This window comes from Sapajus apella, unplaced genomic scaffold, assembly GCF_009761245.1.
Source record: "Sapajus apella isolate SASKATOON/1434 unplaced genomic scaffold, GSC_monkey_1.0 scaffold24, whole genome shotgun sequence".
Classification (NCBI taxonomy): Eukaryota; Metazoa; Chordata; class Mammalia; order Primates; family Cebidae; genus Sapajus; species Sapajus apella.
Genome location: NW_022436964.1, coordinates 27002717 through 27015469, shown reverse-complemented (window position 1 = coordinate 27015469; position 12753 = coordinate 27002717).

The following is a 12753-nucleotide window of genomic DNA, read 5'->3' as shown; positions in this document are numbered from 1 at the left end:
TCACTCTTATTCTAAATTACTTTTACTCTTTATTTGTTGACCATTCCAACTTAACTGCTTAGAGTTAAAATAAACATTTGGAACGGAAGACTCAGCTTCTCTCTGTTAACTATTAAATATAAATGATTACAGGAAAACTTTATAATACATTTATTTGTCTGAAAGTCTTAGATGTGGAGTTTTATAGTTTTGGGTTTTTAGTTTTGTAGTTTTAAAAATATATATTGTTGGCTAGGTAATGTTTTTCATTGTTAAATAAAGTATGGGTATTGTAATGAAGTGATATTCAGGATCCTCTCTCTCTCTCCTCCCCCACCCCCCACACATGCACACACACGCAGGCACACACTCACATATAATTTTGTCTCAACAGTGCAAAGCAAAGTAAAATATTTATTATTTTGCCTATGATTTTCCAAAAAAGGTTTAATGGATTCCATAGAATATTTCTTTTCTGGAGAAATTAAAATATAGTAGATATCCTAAAAGTTAATACCACTGAGAAATGCTAAATTCAGTTAAATGAGCTTCCTTATTGAAGGATCGTTAGAAGTATGTAATATACTCTGTGTACATATGTGTTTTCTAGGAATACCTCTTACTGTGATCTGGCATATTATTTCATTAATCAATGTTTATAGATTGATCCAGGATCTATATCAGGGAATTCATATAATGCATCTGTATTAGTGTGATTTCATGCTGCTGGTAAAGACATATCCAAGACTGGGAAGAAAAAGAGATTTAATTGGACTTACAGTTCTACATAGCAGGGGGAGAAAGGTACTTTTTACATGCTGCAGGCAAGAGAAAATGAGCAAGAAGCAAAAGCAGAAACCCCTGATAAACCCATCAGATCTTGTGAGACTTACTCACTGTCAGGAGAACAACATGGGAAAGACTGGACCCATGATTTAATTACCTCCTCCTGGGTCCCTCCTGCAACACATGGGAATTCTGGGAGATACAATTCAAGTTGAGATTTGGGTGGGGACACAGAGCCAGACCATGTGATTCCACCCTTTCCCCTCCAAATCTCATGTCCACACATTTCAAAACCAGTCATGCCTTTCCAACAGTTACCCAAAGTCTTAATTCATTTCAGCACTAACCCAAAAGTCCACAGTCCAATGTCTGGTGTGAGACAAGGCAAGTTCCTTCCACCTATGAGCCTGTAAAATCAAAAGCAAACTAGTTACTTCCTAAATACAGTGAGAGTACAGGAATTGGGTAAATACAGCCATTCCAAATGGAAGAAATTGGTCAAATCAAAGGAGTTTCAGGGCCCATGCAAGTCTGAAATTCAGTGGGGCAGTCAAATTTTGAACCTCCAAAATGATTGCCTTTGACTCCAGGTCTCACATCCAGCTCACACTGATGGAAGAGGTGGGTTCCCATGGTCTTGGACAGCTCTACTTCTGTGACTTTGCAAGGTACACCCTCCCTCTCAGCTGCTTTCATGAGCTGGTGTTGAGTGTCTGTAGCTTTTCCAGCCTCACAGGCATGCTGTTGGTGGATCTAGCATTCTGGAGTCTGAAGTATGGTGGCTGTCTTCTCACAGCTCCGCTAGGTAGTGCCCCAGTAGGGACTCTGTCTGGGGGGCTCCAACCCCATGTTTCCCTTCCATTCTGAGCTAGCAAGAGTTTATTCATGAGGGCCCCATCCCTGTAGCAAACTTTGGCCTGGGCATCCAAACTGAAACCTAGGCAGAGGTTCCCAAACCTCAATTCTTGACTTCTGTGCACATGCAGGCTCAACACCACATGGAAGCAGCCAAAGCTTAGGCCTTCCACCCACCAAAGCCCAGGCTGTATGTTGGCCCCTTTCAGTCACAGCTGGAGCAGCTGGGACACAGGGCACCAAGTCCCTTGGCTGCACACAGTACAGGGACCCTGAGCCCAGATGATGAAGCTACTTTTTCCTCCTGGGCCTCCAGGGCTGTGATAGGAGGGGCCGCTGTGAAGGTCTCTGACACAACCTGGAGACATTTTCCCCATGATCTTGGGGATTAACACTAGTCCGCTTGCTACTTATGCAAATTTTTGCAGATGGCTTACATTTCTCCCAGAATTTTTTTTTTTTTTTCTATTGCAGGTCAGGCTGTAAATTTTCCAAAGTTTTATGCTCTGTTTCCCTTATAAAACTGAATGCATTTAACAACACCCAAGTCACATCATGAATGCTTTCCTGCTTAGAAATTTCTTCTGTCATTTACGCTAAATCACTCTCAAATTCAAAGTTCCACAAATTTCTAGAGCAGGGGCAAAATGCTGCCAGTATCTTTGCTAAAACATAACAAGAGTCACCTTTGCTCCAGTTTTTAACAAGTTCCTCATCTTCATATGAGACTACCTCAGCCCGGACCTTATTGTCCATATCACTATCAGTATTTTGGGCAAAGCCATTCAACAAGCCTCTAGGAAGCTTCAAACTTTCCCACATTTTCCTGTCTTCTTCTGAGCCCTACAAACTGTTCCAGTAACTCTGCCTGTTACCCAGTTACAAAGTCATTTCCACGTTTTTGGGTATCTTTCAATAATGCCCTACTCTACTGGTACCAATTTGTTGTATCAGTCATTTTCACACTGCTGATAAAGACATAACTGAGACTGGGAAGAAAAAGAAGTTTAATTGGATTTACAGTTTCACATGGCAGGAGGTGAAAGGCACTTCGTACATGGTGGCTGCAAGAGAAAAAGCAGCAAGAAGCAAAAGTGAAAACCCTGGTAAACTCATCAGATGTCATGAAACTTAATTCACTATCACAAGAATAGCACAGGAGAGACTGACCCCCATGATTCATTTTCCTCCCTCTGGGAACCTCCTATTACAAATGGGAACTTGAGTGATACAATTCAGTTGAGATTTGTGTGGGAATACAGCCAAACCAAACCATATAAGCATCTTATAAAAGGAATTAATTGGCTTTGATTTTGGATATTGAAACTTAAAGACTCCTTTGAACTTAAGATACATTTATTCATTTATCCAATCATTCTACATATTTTGTGTACCTACAGACTGTCTGCTTTTGTAGATACTGGAACATATAAAGATGAATGAGACACCACCTCTGCCAAAAGGCACACAAAGCTTTTATAATGTAGTGTATATATGACTGGAGAAAGGTGACAGCAGAGCTCATTTAAATGAGGGAATGTTTCATAACAAAGGCTGCATTTAAGTTGTCTCAATGAATTTGTAGTAGTCTATTAAATTCACAATATGCTTAGGAAAAATCTTGAGGCATAGAAAATGTCACGAACAAAGAGACAAGAAAAAATGTTTTTAATTCCAATCTATTTCAGAAAACTTGTGGTGGAAAAATGGTTGGCCTTCCCTTGAAAGTTTTCACATTTGTCGTTGTAGCAGTGGGTTAAAAGTTGCAAGACATCTTTTTTTTTTTTTTTTTTCCAAAATCCAATGGCAAACAGCAGAAGACATTTTATCCTTCAAACATGAATTCAGCAAGGGATGCTTAGAAGTAAAGCATCCTATTAGTTCTTGTTCCTGATAATCATCTACTGCCAGGTTCTTCAGCATTGTGTTTGCAGGTGATTGTTGTTTTTTCCTCTGATGTGGCACTGACAGGAACTAATTTTTTCCTGCCAGTACAATGAAGTTTCTTAAGTGAAAGCATTTCATCTGTTTCAAGTGAAAGTATAAAAAGAAAGTCTGGAAATAAACATGAGAGGAAACATTGTAGTACTTCCTTGGTAGCTTGCCTTGCACACAGGACAGTAGATGGAAACTAGAGGGAAACACAAAGGGGAGTTTGAGAGAGGTGATTGGAGTTTTCTTTACAATTTTTTTTTTTTTTTTTTTTTGGTCATTCGCTTGCTTCTTTAAGACTTTAAGGATACTTTACTTACCAAGTGCAACAAATAACCACTTTCAATATAGGTAGCTTGTACTCACTTTCCAGAGTATCTTTGGATCTCCTGAAGCCCATCCATACATGGGATCCCATAGACATCATGGTAAAATCCCCAAGAACAGAAAAAGAAAAGGCAAAGAGAAGAGAAATAAGAGATTATAAGGGGAAAAAAGCACTAGAAAGGATGGGGGAAAATATGTAGTTGAGGGAAAGGATGCAAACGAAGAAAGAAAATGATGGAGAAGAGAAAACAGGAAAATAAATATAAAGACAGCATTATCAAGGGTAAAATAAATCTAGAAATTGTAGGATTAATTTTTGGGAATGCCTCGTTTTAAATGTGGTGATGTATATTCCAGTACAACATGGAGTAACAAATTATGAAATATAATTTGATAACACTCAGAAGAGCAGTATGGCTCAAAACAGCAGCATAAAATTGAAAATGCTGAATTTCTGAAAGAATTACTTTAGACTCCACAATACTTAACGGCTTTCAATTAGAGGAGGAGTGGGTATTCTGAAGGAAATGCAATTATAGGCAACTTTTTTAGCCTTGAAATTCAGCTTTTAAGACAGTTAAACCCTACTTTTATGCAGACTGGTAGATCTAAAATTTATTTTTAAAATGAACATGTATTTTAATTACAGTAAATCATGCTCACAGTTTTCAAAATTAAATAATATTAAAGGTAATTTTGGTAGCTACCAGAGTAGAAATTGATTACTTGTAGAGAGCAAAATTTGGCAGGTATGCATCATAAAGCCTTTTATTATTTGAGTAATCCAAATAACTTCTAAAATTACTCCTTGAAAGTATACAGTATGTTATGTGGACATATGGGGACATACTAATGCTCATTTGCTTTTCTGATAAGCTTTCCTGATTCCTAAATCTCAAGGCATCTCCTTTACTGGTTTACTATCAGGCTTTTTTCCCCTTCATAAATGAAGATTGAATTTTATAGCTGTGTACGAGCTAATTCCTTATTTTTGTGGAATAGAATTTATAGTAGTTTTGTTGTTTCTATAAATGACTGGTAGAAACATAGAAGTTATATGATGTCAGTCCTCAAAATATCTGTATCCTGTGTCACACAGTTTCCATCCAAAATGGTTGACTTCTATATCTGGAACACGTTTCATCTTGGGATCTCTCTTTACAATTATAATGTTGATTCTCTTTAATTCTCTCCCATGTTCAATCTATTTATTTTCTGTATTCCAAATCTTCCTTTGTCCTAGTTTATTTTCTCATTAGACAGCAAGTATTCTCCAAAGGCCCCTTTGGCATAGGTAATAGAATGTAAATATTTTAAGCTCTTGGGTATCTAAAAGTGACTTTATTCTAATCTAAATTTGATTGATCATTTGATGGATTATAATTCAATGTTAAAATAATTTTCCCTCAAGAATTTTTAACCAAGTCCATTTTGTCTCCTGCTGTAGGATTCAAGAATTTGAATTCAAAGAGAAATGGGGTTGGCATCTCTTGTTTCTTCACTTCCTTCTGCACATGCCCTGGACTTCACATGCAAATTTGATAATGCCCTCTTCTTCTGTATGCTTCTACTGCTGCATCTTCAACATTTCTTCTCTTACTTCTACCAAAATATGGTTTGTGTTTTAGATGGGAAAATACAGATTTATTTTTCAGAATTTTAGCGCTATTAGTTCACTGTCTTTTTGCTTTCAGTATTCTATTCAAAATGCCCAAAGTCATTTTGAGGTCTAAAATATTTCATTTCCCTAGGATTTTGCTGAAAGCCAGTGAGCTGACATTTTACTGTGATGTGGACTATGACAAATCTAATTTGTTCCCATTGCTTTATAAATTTACCCTGTAACTTCCACATTGAAATTCATGTCTGTCAATTATAAAATATTTTCAATTTTTCTGCATTTCTTCAAATGTTCATGTGATTTTTCTCATTTTTTTCAGTTAATATACTAATGCATATTGATGTATTTTCACATATTAAACCTTGCATGACTATAATGATCCCTACTTGTTCATAATGTATTATCCCTTTTATATAATATTGGAATCAGTTTGCTAATATTTTTTCTTTTTTTTTCTTTACAGAGGTAATCACTTTAAATTTGCTGATATTTTGTTAAAGATTTTTGCATGCATATTCATGAGAAGTGTTATTCCATATTTTTCCTGTTTTGTAATGTCCTTGCCAAGTTTTAGTGTCAATGTTACTCTTGGCTGATAAAATGAGTTGTAGAGTTACTCATCTTCCCTTACTTACTAAAATACTTTTTCATAAGAGTGGTGCTATTTCTTCCTCAACTGATAATATTTCACAGTAATCGGAATTTCTATTGCTTCTTGTATCAATTTTATTCAACTGTAAACAAAAAAATCTGATGTGTTGTATTTTAATTATCATTTAGTTTAAATGATAATTAAATGTATCATTAAATTATCAGTTTAAATCAGTCAGTCATTGCTTTTTGTTTGGCATGTTTAGATCCTTAATATTTCAAATCAACAATAATTGATATAATTATTATATCAGTATAAATATTAAGGATGTAAACATGCTGCAATAATTATTCAGAACTTTGAATTTACCTCTACCATTTTCTTATTATTTTGAATTATTATTGTTTGTCTTCTGTGTGTGTCTATTTTTCCTGACTACTTTTTGGTTATTTAGTTTTTTCTTCCTTTTTCCTTTCCTTTTTTGATTTTATTATTTATTATATTTTTGTCTATGGCTCTTTTTATTTTAAATGCATTTATAATATCAGACTTCATCTTTCATAGTTTACTTAAAGTTCATATTGTATTATTTCTTACAAAATACAAAAATATATAACCTTCATAAATTTGTTTATTCTTTCTCAATAACTTCAAATTGTACTTTTTCTATATGTTATATATCTTATCTTTAGAAAGATAGTGTTTTGTTGTTCTTTGTTCATTCTTGAGAATTTAAGACTCTTTCTTATATCATTTCTCTTCTTCCTAAAAAAGCCTCCTGTAGTGTTGCTTGAAGGCTGAAGCTCCTAGCATTAAATAGTATTCTTTCATCTGAAAAATGTCTTCATATTGCCTTATTCTTGAAGGATATGTTTGCTGGATATAGAATGCCAGATTTATAGTTCTTAATTTTGTTAAATATGTTCTTTCTTTGTCTTCTAACCTCCAGATTTTTTTGATGGAAAATTAGTGTTCACTTGAACTCTCGTGTTTCTGTATGTGATGTGTCATTATTTTTTAGAAGTTTTCTATATTGTGGTCCTTTGTTATTTAGTTGTTTGAATATCACTAAGGCTTTATTCTGAGATATATTCAGGGCTTTCAAATCTCAGTTCAAAGACTTGTATTTGTGAGGGGTCTGTCTTGCACATATGTGCATTATTGGGAGTTAGTTTGAAATTTGTTGGGATTGACTCCTACATCATTTGGTAAAGATGGGTTAATTGTCACTATACCAGATACATAAACCGTATTTTTAAGTGCAAAATAAATTGTAAGCCAGTGGAATTCCTGTTAAATACATTGTTTGATTAACAGTTTTTTTTGCATTGTTTTGTAACCATTATTATCCTTAAAATTTATCGTCATGAAACTCATAAAAGACTAAAATTTGTGTGCCCCTTGCAGTGGTGACCAGAAGCTTCTTTAACTTCACAGAGATGTTTTAGGGGGGTCTATACAATTTTTCACCATGTAACACAGATCTATATTTCTCAAGTCATGAACACTGACTGCATCATAATTGTCTGTATCAGATTCTGAGATATTACTTCAAAGCAATTACATTTCCTTTTCAGAGTAAGGGGTGGGAGGTGGGGATGCTAGTTCAAGGTGGGATCAAATACATTAATTATTAAAAGGTGTGCAGACATATATCACCAAAGGTTAAAAATCGTTTTTCTGGGGCACCCTCCTGTCACTGAAAAATCTCATTTGGGCCATCAGGCTAAATGCTACCCGGAAACCCTAGGCTTCATCCAGAATGACAAGGACTCGCTTAAAACTACATAAGCAACATGTCTTATGACAGTGTGCTTCAAATAACTCTATGTAAGTGTCTAGGAATTCAGTAAAAAATGAAAGCTTAAAGATACTGAATTACTAAAGGAAATCTTGGCATAGCATACATTTGGGAATTGTGGTTCTTTTCTTGATAACCTGAAAGAGATTGTTTCTATAACAAAAAAAAGCTAAGCCAGTATAGTTTGAGAGATGTGCAATATTATTATATTATTATTTTAATTGGAAGACTTTCCAAAAATAACCTAGGTGCTGTTATTTAAATAGAGAATGTAGGATGTTAATTGAAAACACAGATTTACAAAAGGCAATAGTCAGCATGAAGCCGTTCTTCTCTAATATTAGAAACTATTGGGTTAAGAACAGAGCATGAAGATATACATGTATTTTAACATCTTCCCCAAAATTCACTATGATAAAGAAATATGTTTGCGAAGGTTATGAACCCATAAAAAGAATGAAGTTAGGAAAAAACACAATAACACCACATTTTGGAAGTCAGAAATAAAATGGACAAGTGTTAAGTGTTGGTAGACCACCAAAAGCTAAATTTGAAACCATCAGAAAACTTCACTTCAAAATTCTTAGAAATTGGCATCCACAATTACTTCTGAAACTAAAAAATGAAGAGAAAACCTGAATGCTGAGGACTGTGCCAAAACTGTTTAACACACTGGATTACAGGATCCACAGGGGTGAGCAGCTGCATTTCCCCAATATATGCTGCTGAGCAGCTGCATTTCTTGATCCCCAACTCAGATGAGTTTGTTTTCTGAAGAGAATGAAACAGATAATATTCAAGCCAAATGCTGAATTCTGACACCTTGATCTCTTTGTTCCCTGAGATGCTAGAATGAGACAGAATGAGAGCAGTCGGACTATTATGCTACAAATAGGTGATTGAAAAAATCCTTTCTGGAGGATCTGACTCACTTAAAAGGAATGATCATATCTTAATGAATTATTCATTTATGAAACAATAATGGATAATATATTGTTTAAAGTAATTATTATATGGACAAAAGTGTTGTTGGAAATTAAAATGAGAAAAGCAATTTTTTTTTTTATTTGCAGTTGAACATTTAGAAGACAAAGTTGAGGAAATTCCTCCAAAGGCAGAAGAAAAAAAAAAAAGACATTAAAAGAGACAATTATTTTTTTGTTTCTTTTAAATGGCTGGCAAGGAAGTATAACTTAACTTTGAGTCATAATTGTCAAAAAGTCTTAAAAACACTTAAATTACAAGTAGAAAAAAAAACCTCTTTTATAAAAACATTAAAATTTCTATAACCAATATAATGTTTAATGGTGAAATACTGATTATCTCCCTCTAAGATTAGAAGCAAGACATGGTGTCTGCTTTAATTAATTGTGTCCTATCACTGTAATGGAGTTGACTGAGCTACTGAAATTGGCAAATAAAAGAAAATATAGGCAACATTTATAATTCAAAGAACTTCATGTGGAATATCTAAAGGACTCTTACAGGTATATAACAAAAGATAAGCAAACCAATTTTTTAAGTGGGCAAAATATTGTAACAGACTCTTTACAAAAGTAAAAACATGAATATTGGATATAGCAGTTGTCCAATAAGTCTGTAAAAATATTCTGAACATAATTACCCATTAGAAAAATTCAAATTAAACCACAAATAAAACCACTACACACTCATTAGATTGACTAAAAATAGAAGCTTAACTATTAATAGTTTTTGCAAAAAATAAAGAAACTGGAATTCTTATTCACTGCTATTGAGGATATAAATGTCACAAGTTATCTGAAAAATAATTTGGCTGTTTTTTAAAAATGAACATGACCTACAATATAAATCAGTATTCCACTCACATGTAGTTAACCAAAGAGAAACACAAAAGCTATTTTTCATACCAAGACTTGTACATGAATACTCATAGCAGTTTCATTTGTAATAGCCAAATACTGGAAACAACATAAAGTTCCATCAACAGGTGAATTAAAAAAAATTATGATATACCTATATAATTAAATATTAACGATAAAAATAAATTATTGATAACAATAACATGGCTGGATCTCAAAATCACTAGGCAGCATGAAAATTCAGTTAAAAATAAAAAGTACATACTCCTTCAATTAATATAATTCTAAGTCACAAAAATATTAAAAGTCGTCAGTGTTTGCCATAAATAGGAGTGGAGGAAGAAGCATATTACAGAGGGTATAAGGAAATTGCTAAAGGGGATGGAAATATTTATCATCTTGCTTATGACAATAATTTTCAAGTATATACACATGCCAAAACTGATGAAATACAGACTTTAAATATTGTACTTCAACTATACCTGAAATTGTGTTTGTTTTTATTCTGAACTCCTAAATTTCAAATGACATTCTTTCATTTTAATTTGGATTTTTATCAATGAGCAACTCATTTAAAAAAAGGCATTCAACCAATGTCCATACGAAGCTTGTTGCACTGTTGTAAAATCATACCTTTCTTTGAAGTAACTCCATTCTATAGACTCTCTGGGACAGTTGTTGCCTTAAAATGAGAAAGAAACAAATTCAAAGAAATAAAGGAAAACTTCTATACATTACTTTTCTATTTAATTGTTTCTTGAGAGATCTTTGTCTAGTGGGCATTGCTTGCAAGTACCTTGGAAGAATGAAGTACATGTGTATTGTGCCTAGAATGTATTCTTCTGAAATTCAAAACTGCCTGTCTTCAAATAATTATCTGATACTTTAGATCTCTATAATGAAAAACAACCTAATGCCAATGAATTTAAATAGGCTTTCACCCTCATTAACAGCAATAGGACTAAAACTCCATTTTGCCAATGAATAGATGACATACTAATCATGATATTCCAGAGACATCAAAAAACAGCTCAGGGACATTGTCCAAATATGCACTGAAATCAGAGAATTGTTACTATTCTACTTAAGTACTGTTTGGGTCCTAGATCAGATGCTATAATGTGAAAATTAATTTTATGCTACTGTATCAAACATAATATTATTTTTCAGAAGATAACAGGCTGGTAGGGTTCACTTCCCAGATTTTGTTAAATGCATGCGATGATTCACAGAGTTTGAAAAAAAAACTCAGATATTAATGTTTTTATTTATTTCGTAGTAAAATAACAGTCTTGGAATGTAGAAGTCAGTGGGGTGTTAGTTCCAAGATATTTCAATTAAAATATGTAAATATATATTATTTCAAATACATGTATTTTAACTGAACATGTATAATACTTAATTTGTATATAAAATCTATATATAGCCAGGACAAAGAGGAAAATGTCTCCTGGGCATTTCAGAGATCTTCATGGCAGTTCCTCCCATCACAGGCCCAGCATAGGAGGAGCAACTGGTTACATAGGCTGGGCCCAGAGTCTTGCTGCTTTGTACAGCCTTTGGACATGATGCCCTGCATCTCAACCACTCTGTTTCCAGGCATGGCTGAAGGGGGCCAACATGCAGCTCAGGCCATTGCTTCAGAGGATGCCAGCCCCAAGCTTTGGCAGTTCCATGTGGTGTTGGACCTGTAGGTGCACAGAAGACAAGAGTTGAGGTTTGGAAACCTCTGCCTAGATTTCAGAGGAGGTGTGAAATGGAAGTTCAGGTAGAAGTTTGATGTTAGGGTGGAGCCCTCATGAAAAGCCTTTGCTAGGGCAATGCACAGGGAAAATGTGGGATTGGAGCCCCCACACAGAGTCCCCACATGGACACTGCCAAGTAGATCTATGAGAAGAGAGCCACTGTATTCCAGACCCCAGAATGGTGGATTCACTGACAGCTTGCACTCATGCACCTGGAAAAGCCACAGATAACACCAGCCCTTGAGAGCAGCCTCAGTAGTTGTACCCTGCAGAGCCAGTGGGGGAGAGCTGCCCAATGCCTTGGGAGCCCACCTCTTGTATCACTGTGCCCCGAATGTGAGACATGCAGTCAAAGGAGATTATTTTTGAGCTTTCAGTTTTAATGACTGCCTTATCAGATTTTGGACTTGCATGGGGCCTGTAGCTCTTTTGTTTTGGCTAATTTCTCCAATTTGGAATGGAAACATTTGCACAATGCCTGTAACTTCATTGTATCTTGGAAGTGACTAACTTGCTTTTGATTTTTACAGGCTTTTGGTGGAAGGGACTTGCGTTGACTCAGTTAAGACTTTGGACTTGGAATTTTTGTTTCAGGCTGGAATGAGTTAAGACTTTGGGGGACTGTTGGGAAGGCATTGTTCCGTTTTGAAAAGTTAGAAGGACGTGAGATTTGTGAGGGCCTAGGGGCAGAATGACATTGTTTGACTCTGTGTCCCTACCCACATCTCATCTTGAATTGTAATCCCATTTTAAGGGAGAAACCTAGTGGGAGGTAACTGGATCATAAGAGCTGTTTACCCCATGATGTTCATGATAGTGAGTGAGTTCTTGTAGCATCTGATCATTTTAAACGGTTTTGCAGTTCTTCCCCTCACTCTTTCTCTTCTGCTACCATATATGACATGCCTTTCTTCCTCTTTGCCTTTCCCCATGATTGTAAGTGTCCTGAGGCCTCCCCAGCAATGCAGAACTGTGAGTTAATTAAACCACTTTTCTTTATAAATTACCCAGTCTCAGGAAGTCTTTATAACAGTATGAAAACAAACTAATACATACAGTGAACTCGTTTTTGACAATGGTGCCAGAACGTACTTTGGGGAAAGGACAATCTCTTAAATATATTGTGCTGGGAAAATTGGGTATCTATATGCAAAAGAATACAACTAGTCACCAATTTCTCAACATGTGCAAAAATCAAATTGAAACTAATTGAAGACTAAAACCTAAGACTTCACTCTATGAAACTACTAAAAATAAACTTCAGGGAAACTCTG